This window comes from Ammospiza caudacuta, chromosome 13 (assembly GCF_027887145.1).
Source record: "Ammospiza caudacuta isolate bAmmCau1 chromosome 13, bAmmCau1.pri, whole genome shotgun sequence".
In the NCBI taxonomy this organism is placed as follows: domain Eukaryota; kingdom Metazoa; phylum Chordata; class Aves; order Passeriformes; family Passerellidae; genus Ammospiza; species Ammospiza caudacuta.
Window position 1 is genome coordinate 13,332,348 of NC_080605.1, and position 15,554 is coordinate 13,347,901.

Sequence of the window (15,554 nt, forward strand, 5' to 3'; positions counted from 1 at the left end):
ATGCCTGTAAAGGGTCAGGGAGTGGGCCAGTGTAAAAAAACCAGACAAACCCAGGAACAACTCATAGTGAAGAAGGGTCATGGAAAGGAGAGAGAAGATGATTATCCAGCCAGCATCACAGCTTAGCAGGGACACAACACTAATGCAGCTAATCTGTATAAACCCATTATAGACAGCAACTAAAAATGGGGGGGGAAGGCATGCTCCTGAAACCTGGGAGCAAGGAGAAATCCACCTCGAGTTTGATTAGCTATGCATGGTACTTGCCAGTGCCAGCATGTCGCAGTCGCTGCGTAACTCAGCAGGTACCTTGCTGATTTCATAGCTGACATCTGGGAGCTGGCCACAGTGGCAGTAATGCTTCTCATGCCTGTTGTGTGTCACTCTGTTGTCACTGTGCAGTGTAACAGGAATGTGATATAGGGAACAGCTCCAAACTTATTGAAATTGATGGATATTTTGTTTATCTGCAACTGTGCTCTCATGCTGAGTCCTTTAGTGTCCCATTTTGTAGAACATTCTTGAGCTGTCTTCAAGCTTGTTGCTTTCCCTCACTGATCTGCTGTCAGGAGAAAATCAAACATAGCATCTGTTTCTCATTGACAGAATTAATAAAATGGAAGCAAACAGGATACAGAGCAAGTGCAATTTCAGATCTGCTGTTATGCATTATTCTTCCCCAGCAATGGAAGAGACAAGTTCAAGAGCCCTTGAGGTGAATTCCTTTAAGTAAAACTGTCAATTTCATCATTACATCTCGAGTTTACATCAGAAGTTCTAATGGAAATATATGTAGCTTCTGTTATCTTTTCTCTCACTTTAAGGAGAAGGAAAGGAAAAAGAGTCTGATGGCAGAGTTGTTAGATTGATGTCAGAATTACCTGTTCCACCTCAGGGACTTGCATACTTGGTTGCCTGCCTGCTGTTAAACGTAACTGGGAACTTTAAAGGGCTGTTAAATTCTGTGGAGGTGCTTGCAGGGTGATATCCTCATTTTTCTTCTGCTCGCTGCTTTGCTCTATGATGGTTAAAACATTTAAAACCCTAGTTTGAACCATCTGTTAGACAGATCTAATATTAAATTTTGGAACTGACTGGATGCTCAAATCAGCAGATAATGTTTTGAATGATATAGCAGCATGTTCAGACCAAGAAGGAAGAAGTGCAGTAGAGAGTTAGAAGCTTTTGAGAGTCTTTTAATTAAAAAAACCCTCCCAAAAACCATAATAGGGAGAGTGGAAAATTAAATCAGCTCACATTAGTTAGTGCCTTACCTCTAAATCAGTTTTTTTGGCACCAGAATCAAGCACTGTGGGAGATGGATCTGAAGCAATTTACACTTGGAATTTTATTTGGGCAAAGAGTTTGAGATAATTATTACAAAATTACTGTGGATCTATAGGGGAATAAGTCCATAAAAACTTTAGATTTACTGTTTTTTTAATAATGTAATTAATGTTTTGCTATAATAAAACATATTAAAATATTGCTTAAAGTATATCTTGTTAACCTCTCAGCAATCCCAGACATTTTTAAGCAGTGAAATTAACATTTGTTTAGAGCAAATAAAATTTTCAAGTTAGAAAGAGCTTATAGAGAGTTCCAAGCTGTGCAGGATCATTTTTCATCCATTTTTCTTTTTTACCACAGTAATTAGGCAAGATGCCAGACAGCACAATGGAAAAGACATTTTCTTTAATAGAATATTTTTTTACAGGCACTGCTGGACACATGCAGACATCTCCTGTATTTTTGTTCCTGGTGATGCTTTCTCCCTGGTTGTACTTTCCATGAAAAAGACTTTAGGTCATTAATTAATTTTTTCTAAGTTATCTACAGGCTCTTTGGAGTTTGAGCCATGTCAGCTAATAAGACAATTGTTCACAATGGTCAGAGTGTTTCTGGGGTTTTTTTGTCTTTGAGGTACCATGAGGACACTTGATAGGGAGCAATGTTAACTAGGGTGCTGCACAAAGAACCTTCTGGAATAGCACATCAAGAACTGCCCTGCAGGTTTTACAGCAATGCAAGAATTTGGATGAGTGTAGGAGCCCTCCTGCAGCTCAGCCACTCGCCTCTGTAGCCCCTCTGATCTCCAGCATGAGTCTGTGTCAAGAAAAAAATACTTTACTACAGTAGCTCCCTAGTTCTTTGTTTTACATTGATTTTCTATCGTTGTATGACTGGCTGTGTTTTCAAGAATATTTTCTTTGGCTGAAATGCTGAGTGCTTTTTGCAGACAACCCAGCAGCAGAGAAGGCTTTTTGTATTCTCTCTCGTTTAAAAGGCTGTAACACCACTTAACTCCTGTTATTGACCCATGGTACCTGAGATTTCTAGAACCTTCAGTGTGATTTTATGGTATTTTTGATTTTATTGAAATCTAGTCTACATTTTTTGTGGATTTGGTAGTGTCTGTTTTTCTTTCTGCTACTGTAGTTCAACTACTAGTGTATGGATAATCAAATCTGGAGTTGATTTTAAGAAAATCAGACTCTCAGCATTAGCAGTTCACTTAGTAGTGGGAGGTACATTTATTTTCCTTTAAATATTTTTGAAGCCTAAGTTTGAGCTTTCAGATATAAAATTTGAGTTATTTGGAATTAAGCTGGTAGTAAACAGATAATTTGAGTTTAACCAGTTTTCATGGGTTTGAAATGCATGACCTTGAAAAGGTTTTGTATTGTAGGCTTTCATCAGCATTAATAGTCTATTTAGCAGAAACCAACCTCTTCTCTTCCAAAGTCTATTGTGAATTCAAAAGTCCTCTTCCCAGTGCTGTAAATCTTTTTATTTTAGTATAGTTCAGTGAGTTACTTAGCAAAAATATACCTCTTCTATTGCAGAGGCAGCTGTCATTTAATGTTTATTGTGCCTTTTAATTGAGACTCCAGTCCCAGTTTGTGTTAATGTAGCGTTTTCAGGAGGATAAAATACAGAATACAAAAATTTGTGTTAGGTTTTAAAACTTTAAAGGCTTTTTGTGGCTTGAGCAGATTTTGCATTAATTTTTAAGACTTTACAGGCTTGTTTTGAATGGAGCAAATTCTGCAACTAATTGCATCCAAAGGATCTGTGATGCTGATTCCTGAGAGAGCTCCTTCTTTACTTCCCATTTCTAAAAGTGAAATGCAAACATTTTGTGTGATTGCTGCCACCTTCCAGAAAATCTGTGCTTCTTTTTGTTTGTGGGAGGAGTGGCTTTGACCATTTTATATAAACTTACAGCGCTTGAAATCTTTTAGTCATAGCACAATAACAATGCCTGTGGTAGACTTGATTTCTGTACAGGGTCTGAATAATTGGAGTCTGAACAATGGATGTTGTGTGCATATGTGATTTGATGTACTAATACATAAAAAGTAATAATAATAATTATATGCAAGCTGGTGCAGAACTTGGTGCTGAACTAAAGGGAATTAACCTGAGGATATAGAGGAGCCATTTTCCTGTGACTTTTAATTGCATATTCAGTTGATACTTCAATTAATACACTTCCATTGCTTGACTGTGGGAGGGGCATGGCCTCATAAAGGATCCACAAAATTATAGTGACAAAATGGAGCCCCAGGGACAGGAATGCCTCCATTACACAGGTTGTGCTTCTTCTTCTGCCCTGTGCCTGCAACATGACCTCAATCCTTCTGTGAGCTGCGCCTGAAAATGCTGCTGGGAGGGGATGGAGTCTGCAGTTCCAGACTGTTTTCACTCTCCGTTTCTAGTTACAGGCCAATTTCACCTGGTACACTTAGAACTGGGAGACTACAGTTAAATACAGGTTTTGTCCAAAATTACTTTATTTCAAAATTTGCATTCTAGACATGGGGGTTTTTTTTCATTTTTTTAATATATATTATAATTCAAAGAAAATGAGTGGGGAATTGAGGACATTTTTCTATGCTAAAGAAAGTGATTTTAGTATTAATATTTCTAAGACTAGGAAAAAATATCTACAGCTAAATTAATTGCATATAGAAGACTATGTTTGAAGTTGCAAGTAAGGATATTTAAGATTTTGTTCATGGAAAATATAGCACATCTTCCACTACTTAGCTTCATGTGTATAATATACTGTTTTACTTGAAGATCTCTGTTGGGGTGGAACAATTTCTCCTAGAATATACAAAGCTTAATATTATTGTCTGGCACACATCCTGCTGAGGGACCTGGGAAGTGTCAGAAGTTTGGTTACTCAGACTGAAATTTTTTTAGTTTCTTGCTTAGTTTGTAAGATCATATAGCGAGTCTGTGTATGCTATATACCTGCTGACAATATTTTATTGCAGAGTCTCCACCTTCTTGATATAAATGATCATATTGGCCTCAGAAAAGTAAATAAATAGTTGTGAGTCGTGTTACTGTATTGAAAGTATTGCTGTTGTGCAATCTAATCACAAAGGCTTTTCCTTACAAAAAATAGGACTAATACTTGGATATTTGTTCCATCTTCATTCCTCCCTATCATTTTCCCATGTTTATAAATGTGTTGCAGACCAATTGCTGATTTTTTTAATCAACTTATGTGACCTTTTAATGGGTGACATTCTATTCCCTTAAACTGCAGCTGGCTACATGGGGAAAATGGGTCGCAACCACAGAAAACTGTTCATAGGCCCCAGATATCTAACTTGTGTTTGTCTGGCTGGTAATTGGTTAGAAGCCAGTGTGGTACTAAATCTGAGCAGGACCTGCATCATTTTCTTCTGAAGGTTCCTTCTGAGGAGCAGTCTGAGAGCTGAGGTACAACAGCAGCAGCAGCTGCTGTCCTTGTGGCCCTCAACACTGCTGGAAGGTGTTCACTGCTCCCTTCAATCTAAAACAGATCCACTGATACACTCTGGTAACAACTTTTGAGCTGTAGTGACAGCATGTGTAGAGATATTTCACCTAAAAATTAATCCAAAATTGAAGTCCCTGTTAGGCAGCTGATGCTCTAAATCTTTGCTGTTTCTTCCCTCTTCTGCCCCTGGCTTTAAAGGGCTGCATGGAAGCTCAGAAGCTTGGTAGTTTTCCAGCCAGCAGGATGAAGTTGTAGCTGCACTGGAGCAGCTCCTTAGCTGTAGTTTCTGAGCCCAGGGTTGGTGTATTCTCTTCTTTTTCTGGAAGCTTTGTTCAGACTTAATACAAGCAGGAAGGACTTTCTCTATATAGAGAAGCTGTTTCATTATGTAACTTATAAAATAAGTCTTCTATCTATGTGAAATGTAATCATTTCTCAAAATTAGCAGTCACCTTAAAAAGTAATATACAAAGGCATTTTTTAATTTAAACTATGAAGTACACAATTGGATTATTTCAGACACATGTGAACCAATTTAAAATAGAAAACTAATAAGTACTTTTCATTAAATCTGTTGATATTTATTGACTGATAGCTATGTGTGAATACTTACATTTTTAAGGGGAAAAAATTTCTTTCCTGCTTTCATTTATTAAAAAAAAGTTTAATAATCTTCATTTGTTTGACTCAGAGGTGGTTCTTTTTATTAAAGATTTGCTGTCTCATTTTTGAAAAGTCCATTGTTTGCTTCTGAAAGGTCCTTAATAGAGCTTTAACAGGAGACTAAATTTGAACAGCCAGGAATATTTGAATAAAAAGTTTGCTCATTTTCACTCTGGATTGTTTAAATTTTGATCTTTAGAAATGCAGAAAGAAACTTGAAGATGTCTTCACTCTGCCTCTGCTGCAACTTTAGCCTTTGAATTTTTTCTCTACCAGCAAAATCTTGTATGTGCTACTGATTATCAACATAATTGTTATTTGCTACTCTACACACCAGAATTTTACTTCTGAAATGAGATATAAAGAAATCTAATTTCTTTTGACTTGTGGGGAGAAAAAAGTTATATACTTAAATATTTTACACACAGACTATTCTAAAAATGTTGGAAGTACTGGATTGTTGTAATTCTTGTAATAATTTCTACTTGATCAAAGTGATGTTGAGTTATGCCTCAGTAACTTTGAGTTATATAAATCTAATTTCTGGTTAAGAAACAATAGTCTTATGCAGAAACAAGAGAAAACTGAAAGACAGCACCAATCTTACATCTTGTTTAGTCAAGGGTTTTTTCACTCCTTTTCAAGGTCTTGTGTAACAATACATGAAGAACCAGGCCCAAGAAATAGGCTGAGTTAACTGGATATTTTTTCCTGAGGAAACTGTAAAAATGGATTAGCACATCAGCCCTAGCTGATAGTTAAAGGAAGAGTTGCAAACACCCAAGTTCTATCCACGAGTTCTAGTTGGGGACCAGAAGTTTGTCACTGCTTAGTAAATTTAAGGGATGATATGAGGGAACTCATATGCAGTAAAACAAACTGTATGATTACATGTATAAATGTCACTAATTCCATGTACTAGAAGAATGGAATTGTGTGCCTGACTGGACATGGGAAGTATAAATTAAAACAAAGTCAACTGGTCCAAGCGTTTGATTGTTCACAGCTGATGGTGAGCAGGTGCTTTATAGGTAAATCTTCCCAGCCTCTGCACAGCTGAGAAAAGCAGCAGTTTCCATTTCCCACCTAGTCCAGCTCCTGCTGAAGATGTAGAAAAGGAAATAGACCTTCATGATTTTTTACTTACATGGGTTATGTAGAAAATATGGACTAACTGAAAGCAAAATAATTTGCTGAATAGGATTTTTTTTTCTGTTTATCTCCTGCCTTAAGAAAAACCAATTTTGAACCAAAATTATTGAATCATTATACTTTTTTATTTTCAAAATTAAATATTTAGAGCTTTCATTAAAAATTCCTTTTTTTCAGTTCTTTTCTGAAGAAAAGTTCTAAAATCAAAACACAATTATTCAAAATTACTGACTTTGAAATCAAATTAGGACAGAAGGGACACAGAGTCGAAAATTTTCTACTTCTGAGGAAATATTTCAGTATTTTAGACCTTTGGCTGTCCTGAGAAAACAATTTCATAGAGAGATTTTCCCAGGAGCTCACAGAATAGACACTTGCATATTTTGGACTTCTTTTAAAACCTAGACCCAAAAGAATTTTCAGATGACCGTGTAGACATGACAAAGGTGAGATCATGAGATCTTTTGAAATCCACAATGGGGTGGGTTTTTTGAGGGGGAAGGATATGTGTTTTTGTTTTCTTTGGGAAATGCTGTCTTTTTACAAATTTTTAATCACTTCTTTGCATTTAATTTCTCCTACAGCTTTCTTCATTATGTATTGAGTACTTGTTTGTTTTGGGTTTTTTGTTATTGTTGTTGTTGTATTTTGGCCTAATTAGTTTCCTTCCTGTTTGTTTTGCTCATAATTTTGCTGTTAAAGTTTTCCAAAGTTCTTTACAATAGGCTCCCAATTTTAAAGTATTTGGAAACCATAATGTTTGTGTATAGGGGATCTTTTAATCTCTCAAAAGCTCACAGACATTGTGGGCCTGGGTTATCAGTAATCAGCTCAGCCATACTCACAGTAAAATGTTAAAATTGCATTTGCAGGTGTTGCTTGCATAAAGCCAAATGTAATTACTGGGGAAGTCAGCAGGAAATGGAATTCACTTGCACATGTACCAAGTTCTCAGCTGACTGCAGTGATGAGCAGCAGGACTCCTCTATGTCCAAGTGCTCCCCTGCAGAAAGTCTTAGAATGGTTCTAGAACCTGTCATCAAAAGTTGGTCCTGTTATTGCAAAGGCTGAACTTGTCCCATGTAGAAAAGTCTTTAAATCACAGCTGGTAGTCCCAAGCTTCCTACTTTCTTTAAAGTCAGATTTGACCAAAATGTTAGCAACCAGCATGGTTTTTTCCTTTGCCTAACCACAGGGTACAAATCTCGGGTTTTAACTGCTGCTAATCTGTTGCTGAATCCCACTGAGGAGAAAAGGTTGCTGCATAACGATTTCCTAATAGGTCTTTACAATTAGAAAGCAATATTTTTATTGGGAAATTATACAGAGTTCTTCTTGTTGAATATTTGAAAGGTTTGCATTAAAAATATTTTGTGGAGCATTAGTTTGTCATGCTGTAGTAGTCTTCAGGCAGAAATTATGTTCAGGGACCATTAGCTTACTCATGGTTTTGTGAGGAAACACTAAACTGTTGGGGGTGGGAAAGTCACTTAGTTTTGTTTTATTTTACAAATCTTCTCAAGAATTTAGTAATGGAATGCATTCTGGAATGTTTACACCAAGTAGCTGTGTAATCTTGATAGAAGTATTTTGCTGGGAGGATGTTTTTTCTTTTCAAGAAAGCTGTTTATAGCTCTTGAGTCTAGAAAGATTGGAAGATTGGTGCATAAAAATTGACTTGTGGAAGCAGAGATGGTTATTTATAGGACAAAATGTGTGTTAGTAGCATTGCAGAAGCTTTTCCTTCCTTAAAGTCTTATATAGTCACATTACTATTATGTGTTCATAATCATTTCTATTTAATCATTCTTCCATTAATAGCTGAGTATAGAGCTAGTCTCACCTCTGGTGTGCTAAAATCAGAAACCTGTGTGCTAGGACCTGCTGTGAATATTCACCTGTGTGATTCCTGTTGATGTTAACAGAATAACAGAGCAAACTTTTGTAGGACCCAGATCTTCAGTCCAGGGAGGTGAGGAATGTGTGTTCCTGACTGCAGGTCTAGGAAGGTGCTGTCCTCTGATGTGGCCAGCCCTGGTGGAGCCACAGGGGCTCTCTCCATGAGCACAGCAGGATGGGGCTGCAGTCAGGGTCTCTGCAAAGCTGCAGTAATTACCTGTCACTGGATGAGGGGATGTGCTGAAGTTTGCTGCTGAGAGAGGAGGGTGCTGAGCACAGTGCTGGAAATATCCATAGTTGGCTGCTGAATGGGGGAAAGAGAAATGGGTGGGGTTTTTTATTAAAAAAAAAAAAGAGTCCTGAAAATTCTGACATTAAAATTGTTTAGGAATATGCATATTGAATAGCCTTTGTTTATTGGTGAGATACAAATATTGTAAAAAATAAAGATTTTAAGCCTTTGGAAAGTCAATGTGTTCAGATACCTGTGGACTTAAAACACACCTGCATGCCTGCCATTAACTTTTCTCCGTGTTGTACAAAGTGTTGAATCAGTCAGTGCCTCTGAAAACTGATATGGAGAATATGTCTTTCTTTCTGGCTGATTCAGAATGAAGTAGTTCAGAAGCACAATGAAAAGCAGTCACTGTTTTGTCTTATCTCTTTTGTGCCATATGTTCCTTTGCTTAGCTGAAATGGTGACTGTATAAGACTCTCCATCTTCTCTCCAGGATTGTCTGAACTGTGTAAAGGGTTTCTGACAGGTGTTTGTAGTAACTGTTCAACTCAGAACTTGGTTGTGCATTTCATGTTGCTTTTGCCACTTTTTTGCAAGAAATTTCCAAAGTGATTTGAGCATGTTTTGCTTCAGAAATGTTGATTGTAAAGCCTTGATTACTGCAGGCAGTGCATGAGGTGCTCAGTAATTCCAAATGGGTTTTGTGGAACCTGATGGTAGAACAAAACCATAGAGCTAAATGTCAGGAATGAGGCACTGATATAAAGTAAAACCTTTCATTACCTGATTACCAAAACCAGCTCTAATGGCCATGTTTTGACACATACCTTTCTCATGCTTTGCTTAGCAGAGGTAAATATATACAATGAAAATGCCATTGTTGCACAATATTTTTTCAAGAGAAATTTGCTGTGTGTTCCTTGAAATTTTCTCTGCAACAGGCATTGCTAAAATTTATGAGAGAATAATAAATATGCCTCATGGGAATGATAGCAAGGCAAGCATACTGGTGGTAAAAATGTATTTTTTGGATGAGGTTTTTTATTATTGTTATTTTGTGTGCTAGTTTTAAGTCTAGTGTAACTGGAAAATGCTGAAGTGTGGAACATCTCAGTTGTGGCAGAAATTAGTGGCAGGGCTGAGTGATGCAGTTGGAAGTACAAAACAAATGTAATGCAATTTATTTGTCTTTGGTGACTTGCACTTCTCAGGAAAATCTGAGGTGTCTATTATGTGTGACAAATGTGCTGGTGAATCCAGGCTTGGAAACATAACTTTTGATTACTACAGGGAATACTGTACTTGATTTGTTGGGCAAGATTTGCCAAGAGCATAATGAAAATTGCTTTGTCATTTAATAGATGCTTAAATAATGCAGTGAGCTTGGATGAGATGTGAGGGATCTCCATTAAGGAAGTGGTTACTGTAAACCCCAGTGATGCTAGGCTGCTAATACCATCTGCCCCTTTGTCTTCTGATTGTCTTGTTTGCAAGATTTCTGTTTGTGCAGTTTTTGTGCTTCAATGTGCAGGATCTTGTAGCTCTAACAGTGTTTTACAATATGGGTGGGGAAATTATTCATGTACCATTTGTCACCTGACTGTAAAGCATGATAAAAAGTGATTATTATATTTTTTAGTGCAGATAGTAGTAGAACTGTCTTGTGGAACATTTGATATATATTTACCAACTGGTATGCTTAAATCAATGACAGAATTTCTGTTTATATGCATCCCTTCTGAAGGTTGTACAATTACAAAGCATTTGATGTTTGACCAACTGGTGAGACGTATATGCAGAGGATATTTATTAACTTTGTATGGAAAATTCTGAGGCTTGGTACAAGATTTTTTCAAACATTGTTGCTTGTTCTTATTTACAGCACACTCTATTGTGTGTGTGGCAGTTACCTGTATTTTTCCTAATAGCATCTGATACACTGTTGTGAAGATACTGCTGCTCAGGAGCCCAAATATTAACAGCCACCCCTAAAAGGTCACCTCTTATTCTTTTCTTTAACCTATGTAATTTTTGTGGTTTCCTAGGAGGAAATTCTCTCATTGCAATTCCTAAATATATTAAGGTTTGGATATTGGTTTCAGTCTAAAAGGGAAGGGCAATAATAGAAGGGAGGAGGGAATTTTCCAAGTCTAAATAACTGTCTGTAAAAAGACTGTTGAATTTCGAAAAGAATGGCATGTAGAGAGGTCAAAAATAATAAATGACAGACTTAAAAGATGTAATTAAGCAACATTAAAGCAATAAAATATCTAATGCAAAGGACTAGTGATTTCTTTCAGTCATGTTGGCAGTAATAACAAATTTCTCATGGGAAGTTTTGGTCAGTTTTACACATTGACTAATGCTGCTGTTCTTTAGGCAGAATTTGCTGCGTACAGAGAACAAATTAGATTATTTCTAATTTGTAATTGTAAGCTTAGAGGTTTACTAATATGTAAATCACTATACATATTCTGAGTGGTTTCACATCTAAGGTTCTGTGAAGTGTTAGAATTCTCCAGTGTGAAGAATGAACAAATAAAGTCAGCACTTGTTCCTAAGTGAAAATCACTCTCTGTTCTCCAGGTGGCTAAGGGGCTGATTAAACTGGCATGGCCTATCTGCTCTCACAACAAATATTCTTCTTGGAGCAGAAAGGGGAAGACATGAGGTGCAGGAGAAAATAGGGCTTCTCTTCTTGCTGTGACCATTAAGTAATGAATGATGACAGACACAGAAACTCAGATACAGAACTGCCATTGCCCCTGTTGCTCTCCTGCTGTGGTATTTCGATGGTGGAAACACTTTCTGAAAAGTGTTTGAGAATAATTTTGGAACCATGTGTTTACCTTGCTGTCTCAGGATCCCACTGTATTTATTGTGGCACTTTGTTGTCCATTTTCAGGGATGGACTTCCTGGGAATTCTATTTCAGTCAGTGAAGTAAATTCTGGAAAAGAGCAGCCCTTTGCAGCATCTTTCACCTGACCTTTCAGAAGCTGAGATTCCAATTTCCTGATCCAGATGGTTGAGGAAATAGAATAAGTCTCTACAGAATCTTTACAGATGCAAACAGTTCATTAATAATTCAAATTGCCTGAATTAAGACAGTAATTCCATTCTTTATTTGGTGTCTGAATTAGTGTAATGTTATTTCCTTTATTTCCTGTAATGCCTTTACCAAATCTTATTTTGATATAGCATATGATTAGGCCATGCTATGAAATAACATGCTGTAAAGGGTTCTATTGAATGACTTTGGTCATAATAATATGAACAGTGATGACTGGAATGTATTTGAAAAGAAATCTTTACATACAAGACCCAGAACAAATAGCCTGTAGCATTATATAATTATGTGCACTCATTTGCAGTTTCATCTCAGAGTGACAATCTCGTCCAACAGTAATTTGGATAAGAACTTCCAGACATAACTGGGTCTTCTATTCAGTATAATCTATACATCTGGTTTTCTGTAATTTGGTGCTGTTTATATATTAGCTCTCTTAGCATTCAGTTTTAAAATTTTTCATAGTTGTTTTGTCTTAAAAATGGGGTAAAGTTGTTATTGTTGCAAATGAGCAGCTTTTTCACTATTAGGTGTTTTGAAACTAATCTTGCACTTCTATTTTGGGCACTAAAGGTGTCTTCTCTCTCACACACACAGAGAGGTGTGAGAATCCTTAAAAATGCTGAGTTACAAAAGGAAAGAGGTGCTCCTATGAACTTATTTTAAATAAAATTTAATAAAATAAAATTCAAAGGTGTTTCTGACCAAGGGGAACAATATGGAAATGAGTGGTAACACTTAAACTTTATGGGAAAAAAAATTCTAATTTTTTAAATTGTCACTGTCCATATAAGAAATGTTATGTTTAGATGGCAAGTTCATTCCAAAGCTGGTGTACAGAACTTTGTCAGTCAGCCAGAAATGCTGGTTAGCCCATGCTGCCCAGCCTGGATTCTCACACTACAAGAAGCAGCAGAGCCCTGCAGAGTGAGGCTTATGGAGCTGAACTGAGCTCAAGTGGAGGTGAGATGCTCAATCAAGAGCAAAAGCTCTTAAATACTTATTTGAATTCCTGATTGGGTTTTGGCCATACCTGCTAAATTTTTTTGTTGCCAATAACCTTTACTAGTGAAAACTGGACTCTCCAGAAAAGTAGGGATTGTAGGTACTAATCAGACCAGGTTTGTATTTTTTCCACCAATAGTAAAATTGTAAATGCACCAAGCTGCATCAGTTCTTCGCCTTGTAAACATTTCTTTGGAACATACATAATTCCTCTCTCTTCTAGCTTTTTTTAATAAAGGGATTTTCTTTGAGAGATAAAGAGTTGCCTGATTTAAATATTTACCTTTCTAATAGACCGGATCTGTAATGCTCAGCTGTAGAATTCACTTGCAGTGGGTTGCACATTGGATTCTACAAAATGGAATGGTAAAGTAACAGCATGACATGAAAGGCCCAGATCCCCCCTTCTGACACCTGCAGCCATTAGAAATGCCATTTCTGCAAGCATCAGGCACAGCTCTGTGAGTGACAGGGCTTTGTGGCTCCTTTTGTCAGGTAGCAATCGTTAGGTTATGTGAACATGAACACAGAAGGATTCCACATCCTGTAGTCCCACTGATGATGGCCAAAGCATTTTGAATGCTTTTGTGAAAGGTCAGCTTTGTTGGTGGGAAACAAGAAAGGGCAGTGGTTTTACAGATCTAATGTTAGGGGAGGTGAAGTGGAAGAACTGAGACGTGGGAGGGATCTAACAAGCAGCCAAGACACTTCTGTTAATTATATTGCTTTTTAATTTTTTTTCTTCTGAAAGCTCTAAGGAACTGGAAAAGAATGAAGCTGAGATTTGATTAATGGTTGCCTAGACTGCAGTTTAAAAGAAATGGATGGAGTGCTTTTGAAATAGATTTGACTTTTAAAAAAGAAAGATAATCTGTTATTGCTCTATTTCTTACATCATTGTCTGGCAAATGAGATACACTTTGAAAGAACAAAACATAGCTGAGATACCAGTGTGACAGCACAACTAATTCACAATCACAGAAACGTCCAGAAGGTATCAGAATCACATTCTCTGTTGGTTTCTGCAAGAAGAGATCACACTACTCCTACATGTGTAGAGAGGCATCGTGTACTATAGGTGCCTGCAGTGCTTGGAGTGTTGTTCTGGTCAAAAATAAACATTTCCTAAGCACTGAGTAAACTCCTGCATATATAAGAGAAAGTTACATAAACCTTTAGATTAACCTTAGATTAATTCACTCATGATTTGTCATGGGATATATCACAGTCCCTTAGCATGTCCACTACAAGCAGTGTCTAATAAATTCATAATTTATTTGTTATCTACCACGTGCCTTTGACTGGATCATGTCAGTCTGTGTTGTGCAATGGAATATAGAAAAGGTCTGCACTAATAGGATATCATTCACTTGGTCATTGAGGCAATCCTGGGGACACTTACAGACAAGGTTAATCTGCATGCATTGGGATTTTGACTTTTTTCCCGATAGTCTTCTAATATCTAGTGTTTTGTTGCTCTGCAAGTTATTCTGCTGAGATAAAAGTAATGGAAGTATGAGGTGCTCTTTTCTTTGTTTTAAAATTTAAACTGCCATTTTTCCTGTATATAAAATTGGGTCTACTAAGATAATTACTGTTATTATGATGACTTATTTAAAGGCTTTTTCCAGTTCTGACCATTCTTCTGCTTTTCCACAGGAAATTATAATGAAGATATCAGAGTGAAAATTAAATTTAGCCTGTTCTGTCCTTAACATGACTCTAGTCCGATTGAAAAAGTTGTTGATGTATATTTTTTCGTGACACTGTTTTGAGGAGTATAGACATGTATAACTTTTCTTTATGAGGCTTTTGGGTTTCTTTTTTGTTTGTTTGGTTGGTTTTTGCTGTTGTTGTTTTTGTTGGGGTTTGTTGTTGTTGTTTGTTTGTTTGTTTCAATCTAAGTTGTGCTTCTGCTCTTTCCCCATGTAGGATTGGTTGTATTTTCAGACAAACTCCCTCCTCTTTTTTTCCCCCAAATCACTAGTGCTATCAGTCTAAATTTACCTGATCCTGAAGCTAACAAAAAACTCATATGACTGCTAATAGGAAAAAAAAGAAAGACATAGAGCCTGCAGTTACCATGCCAACACTGTTCCCTGGGGTGCAGCAACAGAGAGATGGATGCTGTGAAATTAAGATCTGTGTGATAGGTAGGAGGTACCTGTGCATGTGACTGTGCTGTACTTGGAGCTTTCATGTACATTTTATTTTATCATTTGTGTTTTTAATTTTATGTATTAATCTGGTCTTTATGTTGTTCCCTTCACTCTCTGTGTGCACATTGCAGTTTGCTATTTTTGTGGAATGAGAGAATTTGGTGTTTCAAAACATACAGTGTATATAGTAAGTTTCATGAAAAATGAATAAAAAATTGGTAAGATTTGATGAAGAAAGAATGGCTTCTGGCTTGAATTCTATCTAGGATTTAATTGTCTCTGTAAAGCAGCTGGAGTGCTACTCTACTCTCACCTCACAGGTGCACAGTCTGTTTGAGGGGGCAATATGGGGATAAGTAAAATGTTTTACAAGAGAACCACTAACAAAACTCACACACGAGACTGGTGCAGGACAAAATTTACTTTGTATTGCTCTGCTTATATGTGATTTTTCCATGTTTGCTTACAGCTGATCTTTAGGTATTTGTTAAATATCGAAGACAAACCTCCTTTTTCTTAATGCACTTGATGTGTTTACTTAAGGCTGCACGATTCTAGGAAGTTACAGCTTGTTCCTCACTGCATAAGT

General features: G+C 36.8%; 1 protein-coding gene across 1 annotated transcript in view; it reads left to right on the forward strand.

The window, feature by feature from the left end:
* SMPD3 (sphingomyelin phosphodiesterase 3) overlaps window positions 1–15,554 on the forward strand; it is a 104,137-nt gene that overhangs the window by 26,885 nt on the left and 61,698 nt on the right. The gene's annotated exons all lie outside the window — the stretch shown is intronic.